Below are 24,822 nucleotides of genomic sequence, written 5' to 3' on the forward strand. Positions count from 1 at the left end.
GTTTTATTATAAGTTATTGTAAGTTTAAGTTAAGTCTGCTGCAACTGCATTTCTCATGGACAGTACCCGTCCTGAATGTACTGGATTTGTGACCATTATGCTCATTTGCCTTCAGGAGCAGTAAAGCTCTGCTGGATGAAATACAATTGCCTCTGATCTTATTTTTGGAGGAATCCTGCAACATGTTTAAGTTTTTACTCTGCTAACTATACATTGGAATCTGGCTCAGTATTGAGTAGAATTTCATAACAAGTGGTACATCTACAGTGGTACCTCGGTTTCCAAACTTAATCCGTTCCGGAAGTCCGTTCTTAAACCAAAACCGTTCTTAAACCGAGGTGCACTTTCCCTAATGAGGCCTACCGCCGCTGGTGCCCTTCCACCGTTTGGCTTCCATTCTTAGACCAAGGTAAAGTTTGCAAACTGGGACACTACTTCCGGTTTTGCAGAGTTCCTAAACTGAATAGTTTGTAGACAGGAGTGTTCTTAAACCGACTGTCCTTAAACTAGAGGAGTCCAACAGAGATAGTTTTAGGGCATAGTGACCGGTTGCCCCCGAAATGGACACTGAGCAGAGAGGGTGGTCAGTAAGCACTTGCCTGGTTATGGGAAGGAGGGGTGAGGATAATTATTTATTTATTTATTTATTTATTTATTTATTTATTTATACCCCGCCCATCTGGCTGGCTTTCTCCAGCCACTCTGGGCAGCTTCCAACAGAACACTAAAGTACAATAACCTATTAAACATTAAAAGCTTCCATAAACAGGAGTCCTAGAGTCCTCCCTCCTTCCCAAAGCCTAGTTAGCACTTGCCCAGGTTTGAGAAGGAGGTAGGAGGGCTCTACAATCCTGCTGGAGCCCTCGCACCTTCTTCCCAAAGCCAGGCATGGCTCAAGGACTGTCTGCCATATTGTGAAAAGGAAACTAGTACAACAGTCATTTTTATGCATCCAAAACTACCTGGAAAAATTCAAACTTGAAGCAATCATTTTATGTATGCTTTGTTCAAAAATCCTACCTCTGGATCACAGCCAACGCTGCTGTTCCACTAACACAGCAGACTGTCGCAATGCAACTTCTCCTTCTGGTCCCTATGTACCCCCAATATCTGCTTCAAAGAGGTGGGGTACACCCCATAGCAGATTTTGAGGGCACGCAAGGAGAGGAAAGGCAAGTCTTGTTAGGTGATCAGAACTCTGTGCATGAATTGTAGGAAACAACCATCTGAGTTTAACACCTCTGCATTGGGAATTAAAGGTAAAGGTAAAGGTTTGTCTGGCAGGGCAAGAAGCCTCGTATAAAATTTGAGATATTAACTGATGCTAAAGAAAGAGGTGGATTTGCCCTGCCAGACTTAAAACTTTATTATGAATCAGCCGCTTTTTGTTGGCTGAGAGAATGGATGCTTCTTGAAAACACGGATGTTTTGGATTTGGAAGGTTTCAATAATGTATTTGGTTGGCATGCATATTTGTGGTATGATAAGGTTAAAGCACACAAAGCGTTCAAAAACCATATTGTAAGAAAACCACTGTTTAATGTCTGGATAAGATATAAGGATTTGTTAGAAAATAAAACCCCAAGATGGTTGTCACCAATGGAAGCAAAGGCTCAGAAAAAACTCAGTATGGAGGCCAAATAGCCGAAGTATTGGGAAATTTTGGAACAAGAGGGTGACAGATTAAAACTGCAGAGTTTTGAAAAATTAAAAAACAGAGTACGAGATTGGCTCCATTATTATCAAATAATGGAGGATTATAATTTGGATAAAAAAATTGGCTTCCAGGTGGAAAAATCAAAGTTGGAAACAGAATTGTTAGATCCTAAAGTTAAGAATTTGTCAAGAATGTATAACTTGCTGTTGAAATGGAATACTCAAGATGAAATGGTGAAATCTGCTATGATTAAATGGGCACAAGATGTTGGACATAATATTATGATGGCCGACTGGGAACAGTTATGGACCACTGGTATGAAGTTTACGGCATGCAATGCCTTAAAAGAGAATTTAATGAAAATGATTTTTAGGTGGTACATAACACCAGTCAAGCTTGCAAAAATCTATCATTTGCCCGATAATAAATGTTGGAAATGTAATGAAACTGAAGGTACATTCTTTCACCTTTGGTGGACATGCCCAAAGATTAAGGCATTCTGGGAGATGATCTATAATGAAATGAAAAAGGTATATAAATATACCTTTCTGAAGAAACCAGAGGCCTTTCTCCTGGGCATGGTCAGCCAATTGGTGCCAAAGAAAGATAGAACTTTCTTTATGTACGCTACAACAGCAGCAAGAATACTCATTGCAAAGTATTGGAAGACACAAGATCTACCCACCAGGGAAGAATGGCAGATGAATCTGATGGACTACATGGAACTGGCGGAAATGACTGGCAGAATTCGAGACCAGGGAGAAGAGTCGGTGGAAGAAGATTGGAAAAAATTTAAAGTATATTTACAGAAATATTGCAAAATTAATGAGTGTTAGAAGGATGCTGGAATGAAGTTATATGGCTTTAGCAGAAATGTTATAAAGAATTAAGTAAAAATAGATTGTTAATGGACCGAAGTGGAAAATTTAAGGTTAGAGTGTCTTAAGTTAAATTTTAGAACGAAAATTGAGAAAGATGGAAAGGACTTGCTGAAATAGCTAATTGAACTAGAATACAAAAAAGGGAGGTGTGAGGAAGTCGATGAAACAAGTATATGAAAGGTAAAGATATGGAAAGGTTAGATGTGTTTTTAAATGTTTTTGTTCTGTTTTTCTTTGTTGTTTTATTATATTGTTTTATTTTTTCTTTGATGTATTGTAAGGTATTGTTTTGTTTTGTTTAATTTTTTATTGTTCTCTTGCTTTTTCTGTAATTTGTAAACTCTTAATAAATATCTTTTTAAAAAAAATAAAGGTAAAGGTAAAGGGACCCCTGACCATTAGGTCCAGTCGTGACCGACTCTGGGGTTGCGGCGCTCATCTCGCTTTATTGGCCGAGGGAGCCGGCGTACAGCTTCCGGGACATGTGGCCAGCATGACTAAGCTGCTTCTGGCGAACTAGAGCAGTGCACGGAAACGCCGTTTACCTTCCCGCCGGAGCGGTACCTATTTATCTACTTGCATTTTGACGTGCTTTCGAACTGCTAGGTTGGCAGGAGGAGGGACCGAGCAACGGGAGCTCACCCCGTCGTGTGGATTTGAACTGCTGGCCTTCTGATCGGCAAGTCCTAGGCTCTGTGGTTTAACCCACAGCGCCACCCATGTTGCATTGGGAATTGCCAATGCATTAATTTTTTGCATAATGTCTTCATTTGAGTGAAAGTGGTGTCCTTCTGCATTTGCATCAATGTGAAAAATCCGATTTTCATACGGTTACTTAATTAATACGAAGTAGTAAAGCACAAAGCTTTACCGAAAGCCAAGGGGGAATACATCTGACAGTACTCATAGCTTATTTAAATCCATATAACACTCTACAGACAGGGCTTGATCCGTTGAAGAGACACAGTTTGTAGTAACTTTGGTAAATTTCTATCAACAAGATGCCAATTATTATTATTTTATTATTGCCTTGCAATGAATCATACAACCCTGGTCTACTAATGGCACACTTGGTTCATGTATTAAACATTAGTATATGGCACCTGGGCATCCATAGCTAATAAAGCATGCTTTCAATAAAGCTATTATTAAACATTGATTGCCAGTATATTTGCTAACCCAGCACAAGTTGGAATTCCATTAAATGCATAAACTGTCAGGTCTCAAAATAATGCTGGATGATCAAGAGTAACTGGAGACATTTCACGCTGAAATCTACAGGGTAATTATGAAAAATGTGCCTAACGGGTTCTTTTTATTTATCACACACTTGTTTTTATAAATGACATTTGCTGAGCAATGATTGCTTTCTTATCTGGCCTTTGAGACAAAATCTGTTTTTTTTAGGAGTTTTAGGTGTGCTTTGAAATCTGTTGCATATGACAGTCTACTGTTGTGTCAAATCAACGTAAAAAAGGAACAGATTCATAGAAATACTAAAATGCAGAACTGTAGAGTTGGAAGTGATCTCAAGGATCATCTGGTCCAACTTCCAATGCAGGAATCTCAACTAAAGCATCCTTGACAAATGGCCATCCTTGTTGTTGTTGAGTCGTTTAGTCGTGTCCGATTCTTCGTGACCCCATGGACCAGAGCACGCCAGGCACTCCTGTCTTCCACTGCCTACCGCAGTTTGGTCAGACTCATGCTGGTAGCTTCGAGAACACTATCCAACCATCTCGTCCTCTGTCGTCCCCTTCTCCTTGTGCCCTCCATCTTTCCCAACATCAGGGTCTTTTCCAGGGAGTCTTCTCTTCTCATGAGGTGGCCAAAGTACTGGAGCCTCAGCTTCACGATCTGTCCTTCCAGTGAGCACTCAGGGCTGATTTCCTTAAGAATGGAGAGGTTTGATCTTCTTACAGTCCATCTAAGCTCTGCTTAAAAACCTCAAAGGAAGGAGAGTCCATAACTGCTGAAAGGTTCTTACTGTCAGAAGTTCTTCCTCAAGTTTAGTTGGAATTGCCCTTCTTGAATGTTGAATGCATTGGTTCGGGTCCTACCCTCCAGAGCAGGAGAAAATAAGCTGTTCCATCTTCCAGGTGACAGCCCTTGAAATATGTGAAGATATCCTATCTCCTCACAGTCTCCTCTTTTCCAGGCTAAACATATACCCAGCTCCCTGTTGTATTACCCTTAATGCAAATTTGTACAACGTATAAATTCAAGATTGCCTTCTCAGCATCTAGGGAATCTCACATTATTTATAAACAGCCCTAGTTTCTCAGGCTTGTACAGTGGTACCTCGGGTTACATACGCTTCAGGTTACATACGCTTCAGGTTAAGCACTCCGCTAACCCAGAAATAGTGCTTCAGGTTAAGAACTTTGCTTCAGGATAGGAAGAGAAATCAGGCTCCGGCGGCACGGCGGCAGCAGGAGCCCCATTAGCTAAAGTGGTGCTTCAGGTTAAGATTAGTTTCGGGTTAAGAACAGATCTCCAGAACGAATTAAGTACTTAACCCGAGGTACCACTGTAGTTGCAAAGGCAGGGGCTGCATTTGGAAAATCACAATAAATGATGTTTGTCATGATGGAATAACCCTCGCCTCCCGCTCCTGACTCTCACGCAAACCTTCCCTCAACACAGCAAAGAGCAGAAGATACAAACATTCATTTACAGTGAAGCAGAAGTTAGTGGCTAGATGCAACACTAAACAGGGATTAATCTGAGGTATCGTGTGTCGGAAACAAAGCCAGTTTGAGAAACCAAAATTTGAAACTTTGCTTGTTTCAAAGAAACCATAGTTAAGGTTAGCCAAAGTTTGTTGGGTTCAGATGAAACAACAAACAGTGGCTAATCCAAAATGGAAACGAAAGCTTCCATAGTTGCACCATAAATGTGAACCCAGGGGGAGGCTAGAATTGTTCCTGTCATGATAAACTATGGCTTCTTATAACATTAAAATGCAGCCATTGTTGTGGCCATGTGACTATATTAGCCAGTCATCTGCTTCCTATGTTTATGTATCCCTTTCCAATATAGATTCACAGACACTTTCTTGTGCCTTTTAAAAGCAGCAAATATTCATGAAAATGTATTGGCCAAACAAAGAGAAAAGCAAATACAAAAGACCAAACCACACTTTTTCTATTGTGATAACTTCAAAATGCATATGCCACAGGTTTGTTTGTTTGTTTGTTTGTTTGTTTGTTTGTTTGTTTTAATGGTTGACTGAGTTAGTCCTCATTAAAGAATGACCATTTCTGCGTAAAGAGGATGTAAAACTTATTTAAGATATCTGACAGCTATAGCCTGGCATTCTGTGTTCTTTTGATTTTCCAGACTACAGTGAAGCCTGTAAACTACCTCTGCTTTTTTTCTTTTCCTAATTTGAACCCATTTGTGACTCAGTTTGTTTGACATGGACATTGTAACAAGGTGGCCACATTCCGGGAAATGCTTGTGTAAAAATTGGATACTTTCCCCAATAGTCCCACTTTCATTTCTTTATTCTCTTGCCTCCTGTTTGTTTGCTAGTATATATTTGTACAATAACGAAATACTGGTTTGCACAACAACATGTTGGTTTTCAAAAAAGGAAGTTACTGAAAGCAATTTCTGAAAGCAGAAGCACAGTAATATGACAGCTGTGAAGAGTGTTTGGGTTTATACCTTTCTTTCTTTCTTTCTTTCTTTCTTTCTTTCTTTCTTTCTTTCTTTCTTTCTCTCTCGCTCTCTCTTTCTCTTTCTCTCTTTCTCTCTTTCTCTTTCTTTCTTTCTTTCTGTAAGACCTTAGGAGCAACTCTGAATTCCATGGCAAGCCTTAAAGCAATATGGGTTTGGGGAGTGAAATTTAAACCAAAGATTAGAATAAAATATATGGTGTGTGTGACTCTTTTGATCAGTCTCAGCTTACATTAGGGAGAATTCGTTGAAGTTAATTCACAGACGGTATTGTACACCTTTACAGCTGTCTCAAATGTTTTCCACTATGACTTATTGGAGAGGGTCTGGCAAACATATTTGCGGTGCAAATATAAACATTTGTGCTGGTAATGGAAGATGATACACGCAGAGATGGTTCTTATCCTTAATGAACAAGTGTCGCTAAGTTCACAGTTAGCGTTACTTGAATATTTTTGAGGAAGGAAATTCAAACATTCTGTTAAAGGAACTGTGTACAATCGTACCTTGGATATTGAACGCCTTGGCTCCTGAACAAATTGGCTCCCGAACGATCAAAACCTGGATGTGATTGTTCCGGTTTCCAAACGTTCTTTTGGAAGCCGAACATCCGACACTTCCTGCAGCCAATCAGAAGCTGTGCTTTGGTTTCCAAACGTTTTGGAAGTTGAACGGACTTCTGGAACAGATTCTGTTTGACTTCCAAGGTACAACTGTATATGCCTGACTTTAGCAGCAAGACTGACTATAGCTCACTCCTGGCAATCATCCCAAGATCTTATTCATGGTCAGTGATACCAATCTCTTTGGAGCAGTAATAGAAAAAAATGACCCATCAGTTAAGATTTATACAAGAGCAAAAGATCCAAGATTCTTTCTATAGGCTTTGGCATGCTTTTCACTGAACATCCATAATTTTCAAGGCTCCCAGCAATTCATTCTTGGCAAAAATTCCTGATGGTTATGACTGTTTCATGTATCTGAATTTCCGTGTGTGGACTGGTGCAGGGAGGAAGAAGGGAAATGTCAGTTAGCCGTGAAACATGCATGAGAAACAGTTTCTAGTTACGTTATTGCTTTGGCATACTATTTCATTCTTTATTGAAAAACGCTAACCACCATCATCAATAAGAGAGGTTAGTGCAGGTTTTTCTGCCTTAGTGCAGGATTGAGAATGCAGATGGGGCTCATTCCCTAGAGGGATGGGTAATGCAGGGGCCAAAGTTGAGATGGAAACAGCAGCTAGAATGCAGGTCTTTAGAGCAGAGCTTTCCAAACTGTGTGTCACTACATGTTAGTGTGTCGGCTGCAGTGTATAGGTGTGTCACACAAACTTTATCCATGCTCCTCCCAGGGCTGGAAAGGGATTACCGTATTTTTCGCTCCATAAGACGCACCTGACCATAAGACACACCTAGTTTTTAGAGGAGGAAAACAAGAAGAAAAAAAATTCTGAACGAAACAGTGGATGTGTGATTTTTGTGGTTCATGCTATGGCCACAGACATGTGATTTGACGGTGAGTTTGGGGTAGCTCAATGCAAAAATCCTGAGGATCCATGTGGATCTTTGCTTTGTAACCACATTTTTGCGCCATTGTGGCCCCACGAAACAGTGGATGCGTGATTTTTTGGGTGCAGGCTGTAGCCATGGACGTGCTATGTGATCTGATGGTGAATTTGGCGTGACCCAGTGCAAAAATCCTGAGGATCCATTGGCTTTTACCTCCCCCCTCCCAGGCAGCCTCCTTTATCGCTAGCCTCCGTTATCTCCCTCCCGATCGCTTGCCGACCAGCTGCTCTGTGGCTTCGTTCCAACACCCCCTTCCCTCTTTCTAAAAAAAAAAAGCACGATCTGCTTTTTGCCCCTGGGCAATTTGGCTCCAGGGACCACGCATTCGCTCCATAAGACACAAAGACATTTCCCCTTACTTTTCAGGAGGAAAAAAGTGTGTCTTATGGAGCAAAAGAATACGGTATTTTAACCTCCGATTTTCTAGTAAAACTGAATTACTGCGTCGCGAAATGATGCACATCCAAAAAGTGTGCCACCAACATGAAAAGTTTGGGAAGCTCTGCTTTAGAGAGCGGAGAATGCCTATCCATGAAAAGCCATGGTGGAGTTGTTTTCAGGTGGAAACCCGAAAATTCAGTTTCTAAAGGAGATCGCACCGTTGCAGCAGGGAATGTTACATCTGCGTTGAGAAAATACACAGAGACTGCTGCACATAGCATGATATATCTGTACAAACCTCCCTTTTTAATATGGTGTCTTACTAGTCCACCGTTCCAGACACCAGAAAGGGGGACCTTCCAAAGGAAGTTAGAAGTCTTACTATTATGCCTGCATAGGAAAATGAGCATGCTCACTGCTTACATGGCCATAACGCTCTGCATGCAGAATTTGGATTCCTTATTGCAGTACAGGAGCTTATTGGATTGTTTTCTCTGCCTAGGGTTGCATTCCACTACAGTGGTGCCTCGCAAGACGAAATTAATTCGTTCTGCAAGTTTTTTCGTCTTGCGAGTTTTTTCGTCTTGCGAAGCACAGTTTCAATTTTTTCAAAAAAATATTCAAAAACCTCAAAAAAGGCTACCACACCGCGTGCTATGAGTTGCTCCCCAAAGTCAAGTCGCAACTGCACCTCTTCAAGCAATGCACCCTGTATTACTGTAACGGTTTTAAGAAAAAGGAAACAAACTTGCAAGGCGTTTCCGTCTTGCGAAGCAAGCCCATAGGGAAATTCGTCTCGCGAAGCAACTCAAAAAACCAAAAACTCTTTCGTCTTGCGAGTTTTTCGTCTTGAGAGGCATTCGTCTTGCGAGGTACCACTGTACATTCATCTATAGATGGGCAACGGATCTGGACTTCAAAGTCCATCCGTCCTAAATGTGTCACTGGAAAAAGTGGCATTGGGGATTTTGGGGGGGGGGGAGCACTTTGTTTTAAAGTAAGTGTGCATGGAATCACAGCTGAAATTTCTTCCTTCATATCCTTAAGTAACTTTAATTATGCTATCTGCTGATTCATACTAAATACTTCTCCTGGGGGTGTAATGTACTTTTCTCTGTATCCTGCAGAGAATATTGTAGCAATAGGAGAAATAGAATATTGATTTCCCTGTCTTACGAAGCATTTTATTTTTGTTTTAATCTTACTCTCTCCAGTACAGTGGTAGCTCAGGTTACAGACACTTCAGGTTACAGGCGCTTCAGGTTACAGACTCCGCTAACCCAGAAATAGCACCTCGGGTTAAGAACTTTGCTTCAGGATGAGAACAGAAATTGTGCAGTGGCAGCAGCAGAAGGCCCCATTAGCTAAAGTGGTGCTTCAGGTTAAGAACAGTTTCAGGTTAAGAACAGACCTCCAGAACAAATTAAGTTTTTAACCTGAGGTATCACTGTACAGGCATGTCATTTGGGGGGGGGGATGGGGACAGCTTTACAAATCAGACCATTGGTCCATCTATTTCAACACTCTCTATTTACACTGACTGGCAGCCGCTCATGAGGAATTGAGGACTTTCCCGGTCCTACCTGGAAATGCTGGACATTGCACCTAGGAGCTGACTTCTGCAAACCCTCAGGCTCACAACAAACATACAAGTGCGCGCACACACATATATGAAGTGTAGTGTTGGAAGGGACCCTGAGGGTCATCTAGTCCAACCCCCAGCAATGCAGGAATCTTGCCCACAGCCACCCCTGGGTGGGCTCAAAGCACCAAGGGGTCTTTCTCCCTCCCCTCCCCCCAATAAAATATTTGAGGGGGGCAGGGCTTCCAAAGTTGATGGGCACTGCCATTCAAACGGTGCATGTGCACCATGTCACGTGCACAGTTATGTGGGGTGCGACTTTTATTCCAAGTTGGCACCCAGGCCAGATCATAGCTGTCAACTTTTCCCTTTTCTTGTGAGGAATCCTATTCGGAATAAGGGAATTTCCCTTTAAAAAAGGAAAACGTTGACAGCTATTGGGCCAGATGGTTTCAGACGTTAATAACAGCTGGGTGAAGGCAATCCCTTAAGTTGCAGACTCCTAGCACGCTCTCTCTCTCTCTCTCTCTCTCTGCATGTGTGTACCTGCAACACAAACCGAAAGGATTGCTAACAAGCACGACCCTAAGCCCATTTGCTCAGAAGCATGTTCCACTGAGGCCAGCTGGGCTCGTACGCTCGAATGCGGGAACTTCACCCCCAACAAAACTCAAGTTTCCGTGATGGGCGTAGTTTCTTGCTCTTCACAGCAAGCCACGCATTCCCAACCACAGCCCCCACCCACCCCGCATCATCCCCATTGCTTGCATGCCACAGACCCCTGATGGAAGCTTTGCTAGCGGCTACCTCTAAAAGATCGGTATAGTTAAAGCTATGGTTTTCTCAGTAGTGATGTATGGAAGCGAGAGCTGGACCATAAAGAAGGCTGATCACCGAAGAATTGATGCTTTTGAATTATGGTGCTGGAGGAGACTCTTGAGAGTCCCATGGACTGCAAGAAGATCAAACCTCTCCATTCTGAAGGAAATCAGCCCTGAGTGCTCACTGGAAGGACAGATCCTGAAGCTGAGGCTCCAATGCTTTGGCCAGCTCATGAGAAGACTCCCTGGAAAAGACCCTGATGTTGGGAAAGATGGAGGGCACAAGGAGAAGGGGACGACAGAGGACGAGATGGTTGGACAGTGTTCTCGAAGCTACCAGCATGAGTTTGACCAAACTGCGGGAGGCAGTGGAAGACAGGAGTGCCTGGCGTGCTCTGGTCCATGGGGTCACTAAGAGTCGGATACGACTAATCGACTAAACAACAACAACAACCTCTAAAAACTCTTGGCGCCGCCCACTTTCCCTTTTGGAATCTTCGCGCCCCCGCCCCGTTTTGATGCCACCGAAAGGATACAATGAGGGGGCCGGGGCGCTTAGCAACAGCCTGCGGGGGGGGGGGTGGAGGCGTGGCTTCCGCGCTAACTGCCAACTGTTGCCCAAGGTGGGAGGCGGAGGGTTTGGCTGGCTCCTGAGCGCGGGGTGAGCGAGCGGCGAAGGAGGAGGAGCAGGAGAGAGGCCGGTCTTGCTCTCTCGCCCAGCTACGGCCGACGGGCTCCTTCCTCTTCCCGGCGGCTGGGGGGAGCGCAGGCATCGCCTGGATCCGCCGCTGAGCCAGGTAAGGGGAAAGGATGGAGGGGGAAGGAAGGAAATGAATTGAATGCTGCTGCAAAGAGACGCTGGACGGAAAGAAAGGAGCGGGGACTGGGGGGGGGGGGTCTTCCCTTGCAAAGTTTTTTTTGGGGGGTCTAACAATTGCGGGGGGAGGGCTCTGCTTTCTTTGCAAGGGGGAACCCCCTTATGAAGCCTGGGGTGCGTCTCCAGTCCGGTTGGCCACTGCTTGGGGAATCAGTTGGCTTTAAGCAATCTGCTTCTTCCTAATGTCACCCCTCCTCTCTCCCCCCCCCCCCGCGCAACCCCGTTTTCTTCTCCACGGAAGGGAGGAGTGGGCGATCGGCGGAATCGCTTCCTTGCCCGCCCCCCTCCTCTCTCCTCCTTCAACCCTCGTTCCTCTCCGGGAACCTCGAGATACCATCAAAGCGAAATTCTAGCAGGAGAGAGAGAGAGATTTCTTTGTTAGGTCTGGCAACGTCTACTTCTTTTTTTCCTTCTTCTTTTTTTTTTGCACTCTAGCGCGGGGTGGGAGCCCGTCCACTGCAGCAAGCAGGCAAGTAGATTATCCATATAATTCCCGCAGATTTCACGTTGTTTTTATTTTTAGGTCCTGGGAGAGCGGGCAAGGCTGGCTGGCTGGCTGGCTGGCTCCTCGGAGGAAGGGCAGTCGGGAGGCGGCGTGGGTGGGCGCTGGAGGGCGCCGGATCCATGACCTTTCCAGGTTGCGCGTTGCGGTGCGCGGGGCTGCTGCTGTTCCGCCGGATTCCCTGGGAAAGGACCAGAGGCAGGATCGAGGCGTACCCAGCGCATCAGCCTAGCCAGCTTGGTGCATTATGTTCTCTTGTCTCTCTCTTCCCCCCCTCACCCCCCTCCATGAATGTCGGGCTTGTGAGAGCCGTAAGCCTGGATCCAGCGTCAGTGCTCTCTGTAAGATTTTGTCTTGGGGACCGATTCTGACGCAGGGAATCGGGAAATGAAAAATCAGATCGCTGGCTTCCTGTGATGCGCCTTTGATTACGCAAGCGTCTTACTGCCCAGTTTTGAGGAGATCTACGAATCGGTGTGCCGCACCAAAAAGCACAGATGAGGCTATAAGCAACGTGGTGGCCTCCGGAGGTTGCTGGGACTACAAATCCCATCATCCCTGCCCATCCACCATTCTGTCTGGGGTTGATGGGAGTTGGGAGTCCAGGCAACATCTGGTTACCATGCAATGTGGCTAGATAGCTCAGTTGGTGGAACATGAGACTCAGGGTTGCGGGTTTGGGCAAAAGACTCCTGCATTGCTGCGGGTTGGACTAGATGACCCTTGTGGTCCCTTCCAGCTCAACGATTCTATGATCTGTGGGCAGGTAGTTGAGTTCAGGATGTTATGTATTGTTGCTGCCAGTGGTTACATTTGTGCTCGGCATCCTGCAATGCGTTCCCAAGGAGTGTTTTGTTGATTAAGTCTTTCCCAATGAAAAATGAAAGACTTCTTGTTTGCATGTTTAGTGGCAATCTGGATAGTTGCCAGAGAGACCCCAGTAGTTTCTGCTACATCACGGTAAATCATTTCTGTTGCAATACAAAAAAAAACCCCTCCATAAATTCCTGACTCATTTGCTTGTCACAGCAGCTCTGAGATAGACAGAGACCAACATCACTAGGGATTTCCACGTGAATCTGGGTCGCCAAACTCAACATGGTAGCCTAGTGTATTTCAGTGGCTGTTTATGGTGGATCTGCATCTTCATATCATGATGGGAGTGGTTTGTCATGGCTCCTTTGAGCAGAGAAATCTTTTGACTCCCGAAATGTGCCAACTATGCATGAACGTGGATGGCAACCTCAGGACAGCTAAGTGAGATTGTAGTACACTGCACAAACAAGCAAGGTGTGAAATTGTATTTGCTGCGCTTATTCCCAAAACATCTGTTTCTGCAAGCTGAGGACTGCAATATTTTAACATCAAGTTTGCCATTTGGCTGATCTGGCCAGGTCTGTGTTTTGCAGTTGCTGTCATATGGGTATACTTGAAAAGGCAGAGTTTCTCAGCAATTCTATATGCTTCCACTTAAAAGGGGGGGGGGCGTGTTTGCTAGTAGCGGAGAGAATCTGAAAAATCTGGCCAACTTGTGGTTGAGCACTTTTTCGTGACTGCTCCTAAAAATGGAAAGTTTGATTCATTGTTGGCCATTTGTTTTATAATTTTCTGATATATTATGCCTTTACATTTTTTTAAGGAAGTGGTAGTTTATAACTATTTGCAAAAAATAAAATAAAGTTATAAGAAGCTGCTATACTGAGTTGAGCTAGTGGCTGCAACTGCCTATTGGGCATGTTCAGTCCATCTCTGCTGTTCACTAAACTGTCCCAACACAAAAAAGTGTTAGATTCCTTTAGCTCTCCTTCTGTATAATCCACAGGTGCAGCCAGTGGACATTGCTGTCCTAAAACAATGTTGGCATGGCGTACGTGGGGTAGACTAGTTTGGAATAGGTTTTTTAATTGTATTTCAGGGTATCCCCTGGATTCCTTGAGAGGTTGGGGTTCCCCAGTGGGAAGATAAGTGATGGCAAACATGCTTCTTTGAAGAAACCAGCATTCAACCATTCTTGATCTTCCTGTCTAGTGTCCTGCCACTGGGTATGCCCCAAGGAATTAAAACTATATTCCCCATGGGCAGTGTCCAAAATTAGCCAGGCACATTTTGTGACTGGTGCAACCAGTCTGGTAAGTTTCGCCATTTCTGCCTATTCCCTATGTTTTTGTATCCATCCTTCCTTTGCTGGGCCTGTTTTAATGTGTTGTCAACTGCTTTGAGATTGTTTCCTTTAAAATATAAAGTGGCGTAGAAATGGAAATGAACTTCATTGGGAGGAAATGGCTTCGAGACATTATGTGGTGGCAACTGTAACAAAGGTTTAAGGCGGTATTTGGCGATTAGCTTATATATCCGTGTTTCTAACACTGCCCATGGGAGATGATGAGAGCAAAGGGGAGAGGTGAAGTTTAACACCACTGTGGGTTAAACCACAGAGCCTAGGATTTGCCGATCAGAAGGTCGGCGGTTCGAATCCCCACAATGGGGTGAGCTCCCGTTGCTCGGTCCCTGCTCCTGCCAACCTAGCAGTTTGAAAGCACGTCAAAGTGCAAGTAGATAAATAGGTATCGCTCTGGTGGAAAGGTGAACGGCATTTCCGTGCACTGCTCCGGTTCGCCAGAAGCAGCTTAGTCATGCTGGCCACATGACCTGGAAGCTGTACGCTGGCTCCCTCGGCCAATAAAGCAAGATGAGCGCCGCAACCCCAGAGTCGTCCGCGGCTGGATCTAATGGTCAGGGGTCCCTTTACCTTTACTTGCTTCAGCTAACACACTTTCTTAGCCTGGTTCCCTCCAGGTGTTGTTAGACTACAGTTCCCCATAGTGTTCGCCAGCATGACCAGTGGTCTGCCATAAGGTGAGTCCACCAAAACTTGGAAGGCACCAGGTTGGGGAAAGCTGAGCGAGACTGTCCCCTGCCCATCACAGGACAACCAGCCATCAACAGGCAGAACTGTGCACCAACTTGCCTCTCACCACCCCCACCAAAAAAACAACCCCAAGGACCTTCCATTACTACTAACTGCCCTGTTGCAAGGAAGATCTGGTGCTGACTCATATGGTTGTTTTCCTTTAGAGTGTGTCGTTCCTTTATCGCATTTTGTGTATGTTGTAAGTCACTAGTCAACAAGCAGGACATAAATCTAATTGATCAAGCCCATCAGATGTGACCAGCATTTGTATCGGCAGCCAGGTTGCTCCTCTGGTCCCAGAATCCTCTTGAGTTGTGCAGGGATCCCTTGCATGCAACTCAGTAGGAGATGGATTCCCCGAAATGAGGGTTGAAGAATCAATGGTGTTGGTGAACAAAAGTTTATCTGTTGCTGCTCAGATACCCTGGGAACTTCCTACCTTGGCAGTTGTTCGACCTTAACCCATGTCTGTGGTTCAGCTTCCTGTTGCACTCATAATTCAAACGAAACACATCTCAGATTGAGTTTTGAAATGAGTTGCTTTTGTACCCCCGTCCTCCTCTCTCTTTTTTTAGTGGAAATATCACATTTCGCAAGAACCTGCGAGAGTGTTATGTTTCTGCTCTTTTCCTTCTTTTTGCAAAAAACCTGGGCCTATTGTTCAAAGTGGAATTGCAGTACATTCCCTTAGGGAGGCTCAAGGGGCATGATTTGTTTTGGTTTGGGGTTTTTGCTTGCTTGTGCCACTGTTGCTCACATTTGGGATCTAGAATTAACAACTGTCGCTCACAGTCTGCCGGATCAGATTGGCTCACCATGACCGCAGTGAGTTTTTACCTTCCCTAGTGACATATGCAGTGCTCCCCCCCAAAAAAAAAACTGTTTAGGGGTACTCTCATTTTGATTCAAGAAAATCACCATTCGGGGGAAATCAAATTGGGAAAATTAAATACAGTAAACGGACAAAAGTGCAAAGATTCGCAAAATGTTTTGGGGTATGCGTCCCTTCGTCCCCCCAGAAAAAAGCACTGGACACATGCCATAGCTTTATTGCTTTACCAGCCATCCCACAACCTGTGGCTAATAATAATAATAATAATTTATTATTTATACCCCACCCATCTGGCTGAGTCTCCCCAGCGACTCTGGGTGGCTCCCAATCAAATGTTAGTACAGCACTAAATATTAAAAACTTCCCCAAACAGGGCTGCCTTCAGATGCCTTTTAAAGATAGGATAGCTGCTTATTTCCTTCACATCAGAAGGGAGGGTGTTCCACAGGGTGGGCGCCACTACCGAAGGCCCTCTGTCTGGTTCCCCTCTCGCAATGAGGGAACTGCCAGAAGGCCTATAAGGATTCACATTATAGTCCAAAACCTCAGGAGGGCACCAAGTTTAGGGAAGGCTGATTTTAACCACCTAGATCTAGTTTACTTCTACATGTGTTTCCTGTTTTATAGCGTGGCTGGAGACATGTGCTTTGTGCCTTGGGCAACTCACTTAAACTTGCCCACTAGGCTATGTTCAAGGAAGCTGCCTCCAACATGGGCATGAAAATACTTTCAATTCCCATCTCCATAGGCTTTTTACATGTCAATACTCAATTCTTCCCATCCGTAGCTAAGATGCAATCAGAGCAACAAGGAATAAATGATTACTGGAGGGTGGAACATACCTCCTCGTATGTGTTGAACTGCTTTTGCCTTTCCTGGTGGGTTGGGTGGAGACTGTGAGGATGTTTTGTTGGCAGTTTGAATCCCTGCAATGGGGCGAGCTCCCGTTGCTCTGTCTCGGCTCCTGCCAACCTAGCAGTTTGAAAGCACACCAGTGCAAGTAGATAAATAGGTACCACTGTGGCAGGAAGGTGAACAGTGTTTTCATGCACTCTGGTTTCCGTCACGGTGTTCTGTTGTGCCAGAAGCGGTTTAGTCATGCTGGCCACATGACCCGGGAGGCTGTCTGTGGACTAACGCCGGCTCTCTTGGCTTGAAAATGAGAAGAGCTCCACAACCCCACAGTTGCCTTTGACTGGACTTAACTGTCTGGGGTCCTTTACCTTTAGACCCTTTAAACTACATCATCCATGCTTGCCAAACATGGATAATACAAATGGCACAGGGACCAGATTAGGAGCAGAATCTATTTCTGGCAGGTGGGTTTCATAGAGTTAAGATGCAGAATGGACCTGAGGTTCTTTACCATGTTTCTCCAGTATGCTGTATTCTGACCCTCCTTGTTTGTTCAAACTATGCCCTGCATAGGTGTCTTCTGGCCTAAATAAAACAATAGAAATAATTCACAGAGCTTTTTAAAAAAATCTCAACCATAGCAGCAGCATTCAGCCACAATGTTCACTTTGCAGTTATAGCTTTCATTCTCTCTGCAAAGCTTTAAGGCCCGAACAGCTCTGAGCCTCTGGAGCAGCTATGGTCAAGGACCTGTTCTCCACTATGCAGTCGTACCTTGGATCTCAAACGCCTTGGCTCCCAAACAACTGAAACCCGAAAGTGAGTGTTCCGGTTTTGGAACGATTTTCGGAAGCCAAACATCCAGCGCAGCTTCCGATTGGCTGCAGGAGCATCCTTCAGCCAATAAGAAGCCACACCTTGGTTTTTGAATGGTTCCCGGAGTCGAATGGACTCCTGGAACACATCCTGTTTGAGAACCAAGGTACAACTGTAATTGTCTTTCTCTGCTATGGCATGGACACCTGGAGGAGGCTTGCTGTGGAGAACATTGCCCACAACTGGGCTTATATGGGAGCTGGCTTTCTCTGAAGCATGTTGGTCCCAAGTCATAAAGAGCTTTCAAAGCAAGAACCAGCACTTAGAATTCAAGCCGGAAGGCTGGCTCATAACCAATGTCTACAAGAAAGAGAGGATATGTTCTGTCTCTCCTGAGAGGTGGGTAGCCATATTCTAATAGGCTCTATGTAGTCAGATCATGCTTGGTTGCTTCAGTGAGTTTGAAAATTCATGGCATAAATCCAGTAGATGCTGCTTGTTCCTTAGCCAGCTGGCTAGTTCAGCTAATTATTAACCTGAGGTCAGACCTGGGAGGTCAGTTGAATTGCGGATATTTCTCTGACTGCTTCAGTCTCTCCCCTTATGTGATCTTTCCTGTATATCTGCTCTTACAGTCATGACAGATCAAATTAGACGTGAGGGTGGCAACCTATGTTTGGAAACATTTCTGCCCGAATCATGTATAGTGGGATCTGATTCTTCACATCCAAAAGAGGCACAGGTTGAAGGGAACCAAAACCTTTGACTGCACTTGCTTCCAGGGTCTTCTAGCCCAGCTGTGCTGATTTCTGGCATTGGATCTAGGCTTGGAGAAAAGAGTTTGAGCAGCAGAGACCACAGAGAGATAAGATGGAGAAGGGTTGGCTCTCTTTAAATCTGACTCTACACTTCACTGCAGTTGTCTTCCGTGGTCACTTATAATTTAACTGCTGGTGTTACACCAATGCTGACCCTTGATTCAACATTCGCAGTTACTAGAGCTATGAGAGACCTGAGAGAAGTATCATAGTGGATACATATTTCAAGAAAGTCCAAAATACTGTGGGACCTCTGGATGTGAACTGGATCCGTTCCGGAGCCCCGTTCGCATCCTGAGTAGAACGTAACACGTGACTGCGCATCTGTGCATGTCACATTTTGCTGCTTCCGCACATGCGTGTGACGTCATTTTGAGCATCTGTGCATGCGCGAGTGGTGAAACCCGGAAGTAACACGCTCCGTTACTGCTGGGTCGCCGTGGAGCGCAACCCGAAAATACTTAACCTGAAGCTACTTCAACCCGAGGTATGACTGTAGTGCTAGAACAAGCCTGTGCAAAGTAACAAAAATTCCCAAACAAATCTTAAAACATTGTATCCCACTTTTGAACAGAGAGAATCTGAGAATCTTGTGGTGAAATGCTATGTAGAGTTCTTGCCCTGTTGTTCGCTCCAATAATTATGCATATTTGGTGCAGACAGAATACTTACCTATGACTAGTTTTAACCGTGGTTTGTTGCCTTGCAGTGCAACCCTAGACATGTCTGTTCAGAAGAAAGCCCCATTGAGTTCAGTGAGACTTAGTCACAGGTAACTGTGAATAGTACAAGGTGCGGCCGGAATGTTCAGTGAATGGTCACAGAAACTGAACAGCGAGAAATATTTGAACATACAATCGGCATCGGAAACCCACGAAATGCTCACAGTTGTATACAGAGATGAAGCTGTAACGCGAAAGACAGTGTATGAGTGGTTTAAGCATTTCCGTGAAGGGCGGCAAACCATCAAAGATGACCCTCAGTCTGGCAGACCGTCGATGGGCAGAACGGCGGCAAATGTCGACAGAGTTTGTGAGTTATTGATGCAGAATCGGCATTTGTCCATCCGAATGATGGCGGAAGAATTGCATATTCTGCGTGAAATCCTTACTGAGGTTACTGAGTTGTCCCACCCCTCCATATTCTCCCAATCTGGCCCCACTGGATTTCTTCCTTTTTCCAAAACTGAAATCTGCACTGAAAGGGCACAGATTTCCCAACATTTCACACGTCAAAGCTGGTGTGACGAGGGAACTGAAAGCAGTACGAAAAGACGACTTCTCCAGAAGTTTCCAACAGTTCTGCGGATGTTGTCAATGGTGCATTGTATCAGAGGGGGCCTACTTTGAAGGCCTGTAGGTTTTCCCAGTAGTGATGTATGGAAGTGAGAGCTGGACCATAAAGAAGGCTGATCGCCAAAGAATTGATGCTTTTGAATTATGGTGCTGGAGGAGACTCTTGAACTGCAAGAAGATCAAACCTCTCCATTCTTCAGGAAATCAGCCCTGAGTGCTCACTGGAAGGACAGATCCTGAAGCTGAGGCTCCAATACTTTGGGCACCTCATGAGAAGAGAAGACTCCCTGGAAAAGACCCTGATGTTGGGAAAGATGGAGGGCACAAGGAGAAGGGGACGACAGAGGATGAGATGGTTGGACAGTGTTCTCGAAGCTACAAGCATGAGTTTGACCAAACTGCGGGAGGCAGTGGAAGACAGGAGTGCCTGGCGTGCTCTGGTCCATGGGGTCACAAAGAGTCGGACACGAGTAAACGACTAAACAACAACAAGGCCTGTATGTTCGAATATTTCTTGTTGTGCTATTTCTGTGACCATTCACCAAACTTTCTGGTCACACCTTGTATATTGCAGCCTCAATCCTGGTTAGGACCCCCAATTTGCAGTGCAATAGGAAGTTTGAAAACTGCCTTCCCCCATAGACATCAAGCTCAGTATTGTCTACACCACAGTCTCCCACAACTCCTACCTGGAGATGCTGAAGGTTGAACCTTGGAGCTTCTGCTAGCAAGGCATTTGCTCTGCCACTGAGGCACAAATCATGTTGCACTTTTGCTGTGGTGACCCTGCTCGCCAGAAGTCATGTCCAGGAAGGCAGCACTCAGTAATACTACCTTCTTCTCACATTGCAACCAAAGAGTCTGGGGAGACAGAGAAACCCTGAACCATGGTTAATGCCAACCATGGTTTGGTCAAATCATTTCAAACCATGGTTTTCTATCCTGCTTTGCAGCCAATCTTTAGCTGTGGCTTAGCTACTGTGACCTGTTTTAGCCACACTTAAAGGAAACAATCCATGGCTAAGCATTATGTCTCTATAGGGGCCAAGTAGTAGACACACTCAGTGAAGTTTCCTCCCATTGCAACTTCCTGGCGTGTGATCACCATATGTTCTTAACCGTACAGTACAAGTCACAAGATGTAGCCTCACTGGAAAGCATGCATTGGATTTCAGAGCAGTTGCATGTGTTACCACTATCAATTGTAGCAAATCCAACCAGTTGTATGGTTTCAAGTTGCTCACAACTTGGCACCAGGTGTCACGAATCTTTTGCATGTGCTTTCTGTTTTCTTTCTGTTAGTTGCCCTGAACTATTCAAGATATCTATTTATTTGCTCTGTCTGTTTGTTGTGGCGCAAAGAGAGCTCCTGTTTCCTGACCAGCTATAATCTTCTTTGTTTAGCTGTAATGTTTTCTTTATGTTTTTTCGTTTGAGAGCAGAGGACAAAATGCGTTGCTCTTTCTAACAGCAACAGAAATGTGCTATAATGTTAAATTGCCCATTCATTCACCGTGCTAATTAGCAGCTAAATTAACTGGTGGAATTGACTCCCCACCCCCATTTTCTGAATAACAATGCACAGTCCTGACTCCCGATAGAATATTGACTCAGTTACATAATTTGACATGGGTCACTGCTGAGCTAAGTATGATCTAAACAGTATTCTGTCCAAACACTGAGCCATCTTTAGCTGTCTGGCTGTTTTAAATTTGGAAATGACAGCCTTTGTTTTGAAAAGGATAGCCTTGTTCTGCTCTGGTATTAAGGGAAGCCTCTAGCAATTGTTCTGCAGAAGTTCAGCATGGCAGGCTGCTAAAGTTTATCAGCGTGAGAGCTATTTGCAGAAAACTTCATGTGTTTGGTAAGCGCAAGACAAATTTAAGGCATCCCTTTAAAAAAATCACAACAGTAACTAAGACTGCAGCCCCACAGTCAACAGGGGAAGCCCCATTGAACTCTGTGGAGCCTGCTACTGAGCTTTTACAAATTAATTAAATTTATTAGTTGCATGTTACCTGAAGGTTTCAAAGTGATCTACAGCAATAGACACATAATACCATAGGGCAGGCATGTCCAACTCCCAAGAGACTGAGATCTACTGCCACTATTTAAAAAACCGGCAGTAATCTACCACTTTGGATTCACCAAAGTTGTTGAGCCTTTTTGGGGGAACCAGAGTTCTTGGGGAGCCAAACAAACAATAAGGATCAGGCGATCAACCAGGATTGACCAGGGATGCCCCCGATCAACCGGTAGATCGCGACCAACCAGTTGGGCATACCTGCCATAATAGAAGGAAAATGGGGGGGTGTCTACAATGTATCAATATATCATCTAATATAACATTTATGAAAAAATAAACACAACACAAAAGGTAAAGGGACCCCTGACCATTAGGTCCAGTCGTGGCCGACTCTGGGGTTTCGGCGCTCATCTCGCTTTATTGGCCAAGGGAGCCGGTGTACAGCTTCCGGGTCATGTGGCCAGCATGACTAAGCCGCTTCTGGCGAACCAGAGCAGCGCACGGAAACACTGTTTACCTTCCTGCCAGAGTGGTACCTATTTATCTACTTGCACTTTGACGTGCTTTCGAACTGCTAGGTTGGCAGGAGCAGGGACCGAGCAACGGGAGTTCACCCCGTCGCGGGGATTCAAACCGCTGACCTTCTGATCGGCAAGTCCTAGGCTCTGTGGTTTAACCCACAGTGCCACCCGCGTCCCTAGAAAACACAACATACCTGCCAATAAAAAAACAAGATTAACTATACAGTGGAACCTGGGTTCTCGAACTTAATCCGTTTTGGAAGTCCATTCAACTCCCAAAATTGAGGCGCGGCTTCCGATTGGCTGCAGGAGCTTCCTGCACTCAAGCGGAAGCCACGTTGGACATTTGGCTTCTAAAAAACATTCGAAAACCGGAACACTTACTTCTGGGTTTTCGGCATTTGGGAGCCGATTTGTTCGTTCAACTAAGCTGTTCGAGAACCAACGTTCCGCTGTACTAAACAAAGAATACTCTCACCCACCAATTAGCAGATAAGCAATTATTCCACTTCTCCCACTTTTAACCTCCCTACCCTAGCCAAAAGTCTGGTATCATACAATTGTAGAGTTGGAAGGGACCCCAAGGGTCATCTAGTCCAACCCCCTGCGATGCAGGAATCTAAACTCAAGCATCCATGACAGATGACTTAAAAACCTCCAAGGAAGGAGAGTCTACAACAGGCTTCCTCAACCTTGGCCCTCCAGATGTTTTTGGCCTTCAACTCCCATGATCCCTAGCTAGCAGGACCAGTGATCAGGGATGATGGGAATTGTAGTCTCAATATATCTGGAGGTTGAGGAAGCCTGGTCTACAACCTCCCAAGGGCCAGCTGTTGCAAATAATCAGTTTGTGGGTCCATCCTCCTCCAGAGATGGTCCAGCATCTCTTTTCTCCCCTTCAGAGGGGAGCAGGAGTAAGGCAAAGCAGGAAGATGGTTGTTGTTGTTTAGTCATTTAGTCGTGTCCGACTCTTCATGACCCCATGGACCAGAGCATGCCAGGCACTTCTGTCTTCCACTGCTTCCCACAGTTTAGTCAAACTCATGCTGGTAGCTTCGAGAACACTATCCAACCATCTCGTCCTCTGTCGTCCCCTTCTCCTTGTGCCCTCCATCTTTCCCAACATCAGGGTTTTTTCCAGGGAGTCTTCTCTTCTCATGAGGTGGCCAAAGTATTGGAGCCTCAGCTTCAGCATCTGTCCTTCCAATGAGCACTCAGGGCTGATTTCCTTCAGAATGGATAGGTTTGATCTTCTTGCAGTCCATGGGACTCTCAAAGAGTCTCCTCCAGCACCACAATTCAAAAGCATCAATTCTTTGGCGATCAGCCTTCTTGATGGTCCAGCTCTCACTTCCATACATCACTACTGGGAAATCCATAGCTTTAACTATACAGACCTTCGTTGGCAAGGTGATGTCTCTGCTTTTTAAGATGCTGTCTAGGTTTGTCATTGCTTTTCTCCCAAAAAGCAGGCAAGGAAGATGGTAGCAAAGGTTTTATCTGCTTTGCAGTTGGTCTGGGTACCACTCCTTTCCCGGGGGTGCAGGACAGAGCTCGTGCATAGTGTTACACTATGACACCCAAGTAGCAAAATCTGAGTTGGTTCATTGCGTGAGGTTTAACTAATAGGATATATGCGCATGAATAGTGCTAAAGGGGAAAGTGTGTTCCTTTTGCTTTGCTAGGAGATACACATTCGTTTCAACAGACATTTCACATGGGACGTTCTCACTCTTTTCTTCTTACACGGGATAGACCTGAAAAAATGCTGTCAATCAAAATGCTTCCAGTCAATTTGACTGACCGGTTACTGCACCGCAGCCTTAAACTTTATTTTTAAAGCCTCTTTCAGATGCATATTCTTTATCTCAAAGAGTTAAAAGGATGTCAGTGAAAAGTTGTTGGGGTAACTAATTCCTCCTGTCCTGCACTCCTGATCATGAAGCACTGGAAACATTGAGTGTGGATCATTACTAAGCAAATCATTTGGAAGCAGCAAGACTTCCCAAGAGAGGTTATGTTTTAGGAAAGCTTTTAATGCTGAAATACATCTGTGGATTAAACCACAGAGCCTAGGACCTGCTGATCGGAAGGTCGGCGGTTCGATCCCCACGACGGGGTGAGCTCCCGTTGCTCGGTCTCTGCTCCTGCCAACCTAGCAGTTCAAAAGCACGTCAAAGTGCAAGTAGATAAATAGGTATCACTCCGGCGGGAAGGTAAATGGCGTTTCCATGCGCTGCTCTGGTTCGCCAGAAGTGGCTTAGTCAAGCTGTACACCGGCTCCCTCGGCCAATAAAGCGAGATGAGCATCGCAACCCCAGAGTCGATCACAACTGGACCTAATGGTCAGGGGTCCCTTTACCTTTACCTTTACATATTCTAGGCTGAACAGTGTGGCAGATCAAAACAGAAGTGTGGGCAGTTTTGCCATCAAGTTATCTAATTTCTCCTGCTTATAATAAACCATCCTCTTTGGACATATGACCTTTTATCTTATCACATTTTGGAAACACCCGCCGGTCTCTTTTGGTTTTTAAGCTGGAGCCTCTGTTAGTCAGAGTTCTCCTAATTTATATTTAGCAGAGAACTTCTCTTTCATTTTTAGTCTTGTTTCAATTGGCACTCCTTCCCTTTTAACCTGGAGGGTCCCCTCCACCCTGCTAGCATGCTTTTGTCAATTTCCACACTTATCTGTGGTGTCACAAGAAAGACAAAAAAACCAAGGCTTTTACAAGCATGAACTTGAAGCTTGTAAATGAGATGTTAATTGTTTCCCTGCCTTGGGAACTTGC

At 44.9% G+C, this 24,822-nt stretch overlaps 1 protein-coding gene across 5 annotated transcripts in view; it reads left to right on the forward strand.

Moving 5' to 3' along the window:
* RAB11FIP4 (RAB11 family interacting protein 4) overlaps nt 1–24,822 on the forward strand; it is a 219,287-nt gene that overhangs the window by 160,102 nt on the left and 34,363 nt on the right. Inside the window, exon 1 of one of the 5 annotated variants that reach the window (XM_080994565.1) lies at nt 11,179–11,374. The exons of the other annotated variants lie outside the window; for them this stretch is intronic. The gene's annotated coding sequence lies outside the window, so the exon portion shown is untranslated. Of the gene's footprint in view, nt 1–11,178; nt 11,375–24,822 lie in introns of those variants that run through there. 5 annotated transcript variants of the gene reach the window in all.

The sequence above is a fragment of the Podarcis pityusensis genome (assembly GCF_964106645.2).
Source record: "Podarcis pityusensis genome assembly, chromosome: 2".
In the NCBI taxonomy this organism is placed as follows: Eukaryota; Metazoa; Chordata; class Lepidosauria; order Squamata; family Lacertidae; genus Podarcis; species Podarcis pityusensis.